Source organism: Aotus nancymaae, unplaced genomic scaffold (assembly GCF_030222135.1).
Source record: "Aotus nancymaae isolate 86718 unplaced genomic scaffold, 86718_ANA_hifiasm-v0.15.2.pri h1tg000016l, whole genome shotgun sequence".
NCBI classification, from domain to species: domain Eukaryota; kingdom Metazoa; phylum Chordata; class Mammalia; order Primates; family Aotidae; genus Aotus; species Aotus nancymaae.
In genome coordinates this window covers 31,732,218-31,740,511 of record NW_026988428.1, presented here as the reverse complement: position 1 = coordinate 31,740,511, position 8,294 = coordinate 31,732,218, and the positions used below count along the sequence as shown (strand labels likewise).

The 8,294-nt window shown below is 37.0% G+C and overlaps 1 pseudogene; it reads right to left on the bottom strand.

Moving 5' to 3' along the window:
• Window positions 1-6,066: 6,066 nt before the first annotated feature.
• On the bottom strand, window positions 6,067-7,954 carry LOC105709391 (melanoma inhibitory activity protein 2-like; annotated as a pseudogene).
• Window positions 7,955-8,294: the final 340 nt, after the last annotated feature.

Genomic DNA, 8,294 nt, shown 5'->3' with positions numbered 1-8,294 from the left:
TGGATAATATGCAGATATGGCAAAGAATTATGAGGGTAATGTACAAATGACTAAATTTTCAGAAACATGAGAATGTAGAAATCAGAAATACATAGATATGACCAAAATTGCACAGACATGCAATAGGAGAACCAGGAAATAGGCAAATGTAAAAATCAGAAACCTATTTAAATCATGCTTGTTATAAACTTGGATTTTTCCCTATTAAAATCTGTAATCTGATACAATGGTGCACTTCTGTAGTCCCAGCTACTTGGGATGCTGTGGTGGGAGGATCACTCGAGCTCAGGAGTTAGCAGCCAGCCTGAGCAACACAGTGAGACCCTGTCTTTAAAAAAAATCTGCAATGCGATGGTTCTGAGTCTGTTATCCACCATTGCATACATGAGAAGCTTCATATGCAGCATGCATTCTCATGGAAATACATGATTCCTGTGCTTCTCTGTAACTCCACCTCTTTCTCTACCACTCCAGAGGATACTTTGGAAGTCAAGCAAATGAAAAATGTTATAATAAAAGCACTATTCCAGCTGAGCACGGTGGCTCACTGCTGTAATCCCAGCGCTTTGGGAGGCCAAGGCAGGTGGATCACTTGAGATCAGGAGTTCAAGACCAGCTTAGCCAATACAGTGAAACACCACCTCTACTAAAAATACAAAAATTACCTGTGCGTGGTGGCATATCCCTGTAATCCCAGCTATTCAGGAAGCTGAGGCAGGAGAATCATTTGAACCCAGGAGGCAGAGGTCGCAGTGAGCCAAGATCGTGCCACTGCACTCCAGCCTGGGCGATGGAGTGAGACTGTCTCAAAAAAGAAAAAAAGCAGCATTATTACTCCCCGAATTCATTTTTGCAGTGTGTAAACTATTTACAAATAGATACTTTAACTCTTACTAACAGTTTCAGCACACCCCATGACTGATCGCCACCTGATTGCACTTGTCACAGCATAAGCATGCCTAAGAAAGAGTGGTCTTACAAACTAGTTTGGGTCTGAGATGTCATGTGTGCAGACCCCTGTTGGGGAATTTGCACAGCAGGGACTGCTTTCCTTATTGCCTCTGACCTAATAATGTCCTCTTTTCTCTTTACACATACAGACCGTCGGGCGGGAACTGCTGCTCCATCTGATCGACCACCTCATAACCAGTGATGGCAAAGACCCTGACATCACAAATCTGATCAATAGTACCCGGATACACATCATGCCTTCCATGAACCCAGATGGATTTGAAGCCGTCAGAAAGCCTAACTGTTATTACAGCATCGGAAGGTAAAGAGGGGCTGGCCTATCTTTATTTCGAAACGAAACAACACAACACAAAGGCTCCCGCCAGGCACCTGTTGGCCTTGGCAAGAGGAGTGTGTCCTGGTGACAGCCCTCAGAGCCGGTGTGCTGTCGCTGATGTGCCAAAGCTCAAGGCTCCTCAGGGCTGCGTCCAGCTTGCAGGATGAAATGCGACTCAGGCTACTTTGCACAGGTGCCCACCTAGGCTCTCCATCTTCACTTGCCACTCCCTCGCCCTCCCCTGCCTCCGCCCCTCTGTCCCTCCTTCCTGTCCCGGAACTACCAGTGCTTTCTCACCTCAGTGTTTTACACACACCATTTCCTCCCACTGCCTAAATAGCATTTCCTCCAAGACTCTTTCTCCCCGACCTGTCTACCTGAGACACGTCTAGCCATGGGGTTTGTCTTGTTTTCTTTCCTCCCTTCTTTTTCCTTCTACTATTTTTTGGTGAAAATGAGGTCAGAGAAATGTAAAACCTGCAAGGTAAGTAAAGGAAATAGAAAGGACAGAGAAAGTCTTTCTGACTGGAATCTGGGCCTACATGGATATTACTTAATATTTAGATAATATTTTTATATAACGTTTTGACCACTTTCTTACCATTAATATTTTTCTTTTTTTAATTATACTTTATGTTCTGGGGTACATGTGCAGAATGTTCGTTACATAGGTATACACGTGCCATGGTGGTGTGCTGCATTGATCCCCCCATCATCTACATTAGGTATTTCTCCTAACGCTATCCCTCCCTATCCCCCCACTGCCTGCAATCTCTCCCCTAGCCCCCTACCCCACAACATGCCCCAGTGTGTGATGTTCCCCTCCCTGTGTGTGTCCATATGTTCTCATTGTTCAACACCCACTTATAAGTGAGAACATGCAGTGTTGGTTCTCTGTTCTTGTGTCAGTTTGCTGAGAATGAAGGTTTCCAGCTTCATCCATGACCCTGCAAAGAGCATGAACTCATCCTTTTCTATGGCTGCATAGTATTCCATGGTATATATGTGTCACATTTTCTTTATGCTGTCTATCATTGATGGGCATTTGAGTTGGTTCCAAGTCTTTTCTATTGTAAACAGTGCCGCAATAAATATATGTGTACATGTGTCTTTATAATAGAATGATTTATAATCCTTTGGATATGTACCCAGTAATGGGATTGCTGGGTCAAATGGTATTTCTAGTTCTAGATCCTTGAGGAATCCTCACACTGCCTTCCACAATGGTTGAACTAATTTACACTCCCACCAACAGTGTAAAAGTGTTCCTATTTCTCCACATCCTCTCCAGCATCTGTCTCCTGATTTTTTAAAGATCACTATTCTAACTGGCATGAGATGGTATCTCAATGTGGTTTTGATTTGCATTTCTCTAATGACCAGTGATGATGAGCTTTTTTTCATGTTTGTTGGCTGCACAGATGTCTTCTGTTGAAAAGTGTCTGTTCATATTTTTCACCCACTTTTTGATGGTGTTGTTTGTTTTTTTCTTGTAAATTTGTTTCAGTTCTTTGTAGGTTATGGATATTAGCCCTTTGTCAGATGGCTAGACTGCAAAAATTTTTTCCCATTCTGTTGGTTGCAGGTTCACTCTAGTAATAGTTTCTTTTGCGCTGCAGAAGCTCTTAAGTTTCATTAGATTCCATTTGTCTATTTTGGCTTTTGTTGCCATTGCTTTTGGTGTTTAAGTCATGAAGTCCTTGCCTATGCCTATGTCTTGAATGGTATTGCCTAGGTTTTCTGTATATCTATATATGTATATACATATATTATGTATAAGTGTATATACATATATTATGTGTAAGTATATATATACATATATTATGTACATATATCTACAAGCATATACATATATTATGTACCTATATCTATATATGTATATGCATAGATATCTATGTATATATCTAAATATGTATCTATATGTACATATATTATATACATGTAGTATGTATATAACTATAATATACACATAATATATGCATATATAATGTATATATGTATCTATACATCCCATAGTGTATATGATATATACATATATAGTATGTATATATGTACGTATACTAGATAAGATACATATACATAATATATACATATATACATACATATCTAAGAAAAAGAATACTAAAATCATTATAAATTTTTGCTAAATTAGATATAAATCTGATGAATGTCCTACAGGGTGATAAACCATAGCTTTTGGTGCTATCTTCTTTACAGAGCAGAAAACATTTTTGTCTGTGCAGGATAGAAATTATATCTCTATTGGACAAAAATATTAACATCTTACCAGTTTTCTACAAGCTAATATCTGAATTTACAGTTGTAAAATGTGCAAATCAATAATAACAAATCAGGATTTAATTCACCTTAGATAGGCTAGTTAGGCAATGCCGTCACATGAAAACAAATTATGCAATCATATTTTGCCTTCCAAGTTTTGGAAATTTTTTTCTGACCAAAGGTCATCCCAGTGTACAGTCCTCACTGGTCATATGTGAAAGGGCCTGTTTGGCCCCTCGTGATTACTACTATCTCTTTTAAAAATGTTTGCCAATTTCATAGATAAAAATGAAATATCATAATTTTAAGTTTTAGTATTAATGTGACTGAACATTTTTCTCATAGTCTTATTGAACGTTTATTGTTTTTTTTAAAAAAAAATCTATTAATATCTATTGCTCATTTTTCTAGTGGTGTATTAGTCTTTTCTTTCTTGATTCATGTTTTTTGACATATTCCTACCAAGTTTATTCTTAAATTATATATTAATTTATATTTTCTTCCATTTTTATTTCTTTGGTATTTTTATTGTTTCATTTACTTTTCCTTCTTACCTCTCACTTTTTCAATGAATTTTTAGAGCAGTTTGAGGTTTGCAGAAAGATTGAACAGAAAGTGTAGAGTTCCCATATACCCTTTTCCTGCCCAACCCACATACACAGTTTCCCCTATTATTAACATCTGGCATTAGTGTGGCATATCTGTTACAATTGATGAGCCAATGCTGATACATTCTTATTAACTAAACTCATAGTTTGTATTAGGGTTCACATTACATATGCTATGAGGTTTTTAATAGAAAAACTAGCTGATTTTATTATTATCAATGCCAAACAAGTCTTTAAATCAACTAAAATGTATTTAATTCAGCATAAAGTTAACTTTCACATTTGTCAACAACCACAGTAAAAACAGTTCTTGGCATAAAGACACAGACGTTAGAATTTAAAGTCTCCCCACCTGCAAGATTATATACATAAAACTCCCACTATGGTTTATATAATAGTGGATTAATCAAAATAGTTATACTATCTAGAATAAAATAAAATGGAAATAATTTACTCATAAGAGTCACATTTAAATCATCTTTATTTACAAAATATTATCATGAAATTTAGAATTCCATTAACTATCAATTTTAGCAAAAGCATAAATAAGTAAGTATAAGTAAAATTACACAGTAACAGCAGTTACTTTAAATTGAAAATGAGATCAGTCAAAATGATTGTTGAAGAGGGCAAAAATCTTGTCAGGTTTCTTCCTGTGGTTCTGGATGTTCAGTAGCAGGCTCATTTGAAGGCGGAATCAACCCTGAAGGAACTCACTTCTACTTTTAAAATGTCGAGGTGGGAGGAAAAATCCAGGTCTTGGGGGAAAGTACGGAGGAAAACTCCTTGATGGATACGCATTTCTCACTGTTCACAGAGAGCGGTAAAAGACAGTTTATAACTTTGAGAACCTTTATTGTGCCCTAATAAATCATTAACTTTATAGCTTCCATTACCTATTCTTTATTTGAAAATTGACACCAGAATAATTACTTAATCTATGAAATTAATTTTTACAACCTTGAGAAAAATGTACCTCTTCAAATACAAATAAAGGAAATATCATTAATTTTTAATGTAATTTTTGTCCTATCTTAACACTTGCTTTTTTAAAAAAGATAAAGTATTTCAAAATATATAAAACTTACTGTAAAAATAACATTTTTCTTACATTATCAAAGTCCTTCTCAAAAAACATTTCATGTAACATAATTCTCACCAAACTTAAAATTCACATCAGTGATTCCCAATTCTGATTTGATATTTTACTAAAACATTTTCAGTTATATCAAAGACCACCTTAAAATTCTCCCAAACAAAAGTCATTTTAATTCACTTTAAACTTTAAAAAGAGAGGAGAAACAAGGGAAGGAATGAGTAGATGAGACATTCATAGGCAAAGGCTGGTATTTGGTAATCACATATTTATTCTGCAGAACCCTATAGTTCAAAACGGTAAAGTATGAATAGAAAAGCAATATATTATTCCCTTTTCTTATGTGAAGCTTTAAAAGAATTCAATAAATTCAACAATTAGATCAAACATAATAAATACATTTTAAATTTTAAATAAGTAGGACTACATCAGAACTACTTATGAAAAATATTTTTAAAAATAGCCAGTAATTTTAATGCTAGAAAATAAATTTTAATTATTTTAACTAATGGCCAGAATAACCAGTTGCTACCAATATGATACAGATAATTTTAGTTTTATAAGACCTGCAAAAAGTCAATTATTTTTTGACTACCAAAATACAGAAATAATTCTATAGTATTAAGATGAATCCATTTGAAACCTCATTACAGTTCATTTATGGCTGGCTGCCTTCCCACTTTGGAAAAGTAAAGGTACACTCATGGATGCTAGAAAAATTTTTCCTCCACTGTGTTACTACATGGACAGATAGCAAAATTAATATATCTGATTAATAAAACATATATTCAGCTTTAAAAAAATTTTTGAAAAACAAGCATACTTGCAAATGGAGCATGTGGTGGACCTGGGAAATCCCTTGGTGGAAAATCATCTCCAGAAGCTCCCTTTTCCCACAGAGGCGACAGGGCCCCATGTCAGAAGGACCCCTGTGAGAATCGGTTAACATATCAGAGCTTGATTCTCCTCCTTCATTGGTAATCTGATGGTCCAGAGGATTCCCTGGGCCTCTTGGGCCTCTTCCTCCTCTCCTTGTAAGCAAAGGTGAGAGTCTGGGTGGACCCTCCAATGAAGTTGGAGGAGACAGAAAAGCTCTCATTTCAGATGAAGCCGACCCAATGGTGAGGGGCCATATGGGGAATGCTCTCTGCCAAGTGGTGTATTTGGAACATCCAGTGCATACAGATCTTTTTTGAAAAGTTCAAATTTAAACTCTATTTCAGTTAACTTTTGTCTGTTGTGAGCATTTTCTTTCCTTAAATCATGGAGATTTCTTTCAGCAGTTGGAGCTGCAAACCAATTATGATGTGCTTTGTTCTTATAGGAAATAGTGCGCCCTTGATAATAATGCATCGTTCTCTCTAATTCTTCTTCAAGATCTTTGGCTCGCTTTCTGTAGGTCTCCAGCTTTGCAGTGGCATGGCTGATCCTTTTGTCTACTTTAGAAAGTTTCTCTTCTGTCTCTACCTGGTAATTTTCCTCTGTTGTTAATTTCCTGTAGAGTTTCATTTCATTTTCTTGATATAGTTCAGTCATTACTTTAAGTTTCTGTTGAAGCTTCTGATTCTCACTTTCAAAATGCGTGTTTTCTGACTGCAAAGATATTTGTTCAGTCTCAAGATTTTTAATACATTCTGTAAGCTCTTCATTTTATCTTCAGATGACTGAATGTAAATTTTATTTATTTCTCCTTCTAAGCTTTTTAAAAAAACATTGAACTTAGCAGCATGAATCAGTTTCTTCAAAGCTCCTTTTGGAGGATAATCTAAGTAAGCATGATTTTCCGATTCACTGTCCATTTCTAACTCCACATTATCACCATCCGTTCTGTCTTCTCCAAGCATAGCAGCCCAATCTTTCATCTTTAGCAAGCCTTCAGTCAGTCTTGATGTGATTGTCTTTATCACTGAGAACTTGTTCTGTGTGTACTTTGGAGTCTTCCAATGTTACTTTCTGTTTATTAAGTTCACTCACTTGTTCTTTCCATACTTCAGCTTCTTACAAAAGTTGTTTCTGGATTTCCTGAAGTTGAAAATTTTCATCCAAAGCATCTTTTACTGCTGTCTTCAGTGGTTCTTCATTCATTTGAAGTAAAGTCTTGAAGGTCATTTTGGCTTCAGCTACTTGTGATTTGAGGGATTTTGACTCATCTTCTAGAGACTGTATCCTTTTTGAAATATCTGCCGTCAGTTCATTTTGTTCAGACTCTTTCAATTTCTCTTCTTTTAACTCTTTTACTAGACGGAGTATTTCATCCTCAAGTTCCGCATTGGACCTGTTCAGCTTTTCACAGGTTGTTGCCAAACTTTGTGCTTCTGCTGCCTCCTTCTCAAAGCTGGGATCCTATAAAGATGCCTCGACTTCATAGCCTTCATGCTGTTTTTGAATAATGCTACATTTTTCAAGTAGTGTACATTTTTCCTCAATTAGTCTAGAAAGTGTTTCAGCAAGCTTTTTCTCTCTTCACACATAAAGCCGATTCCTAACCGATCTAAAACCTCTCCACAAAAAAAAGAGAACAGCAAAAAATCCAAAAATAACTGCCCATATCACCCATTTCCATGGAAAATCATAAGAATTACAATCTGCTCCCATACTTTGACGCAGTGCTGCCACAACCCTGTGTAGCACCTCCAGAACCAGCCTCAAGTAAGGCTGAGGGGTAGCCCGGGGCTCCTCCATAGCGCCAAGGCTGCTCTCAGAGTTACCACAGTAACCTCGGCCTGTGGGGGCCACAACAAAGTACAGAGAACAGGCAGCCTTCTGTCTGGAACTTGAATCCACAGGGGGCAACCGGAACAGACCACAGCAGAGCCGGCTGCAGGGGGAGCTGGAGGACGCCAGGGGAGATGGGAGATGCAGGAATCCACAGGCCTCACAGGCCCATGCTGCCTTTTTATTTTTTATTTTACTTTATTTTTAGAGATGGGGTCTTGTCATGTTGTCTAGGCTGGTCTTGAACTCCTAGCATCCAGCAATCCTCCTGCCTTGGCCTCCCAAAGTGCTGAGATTACAGGCATGA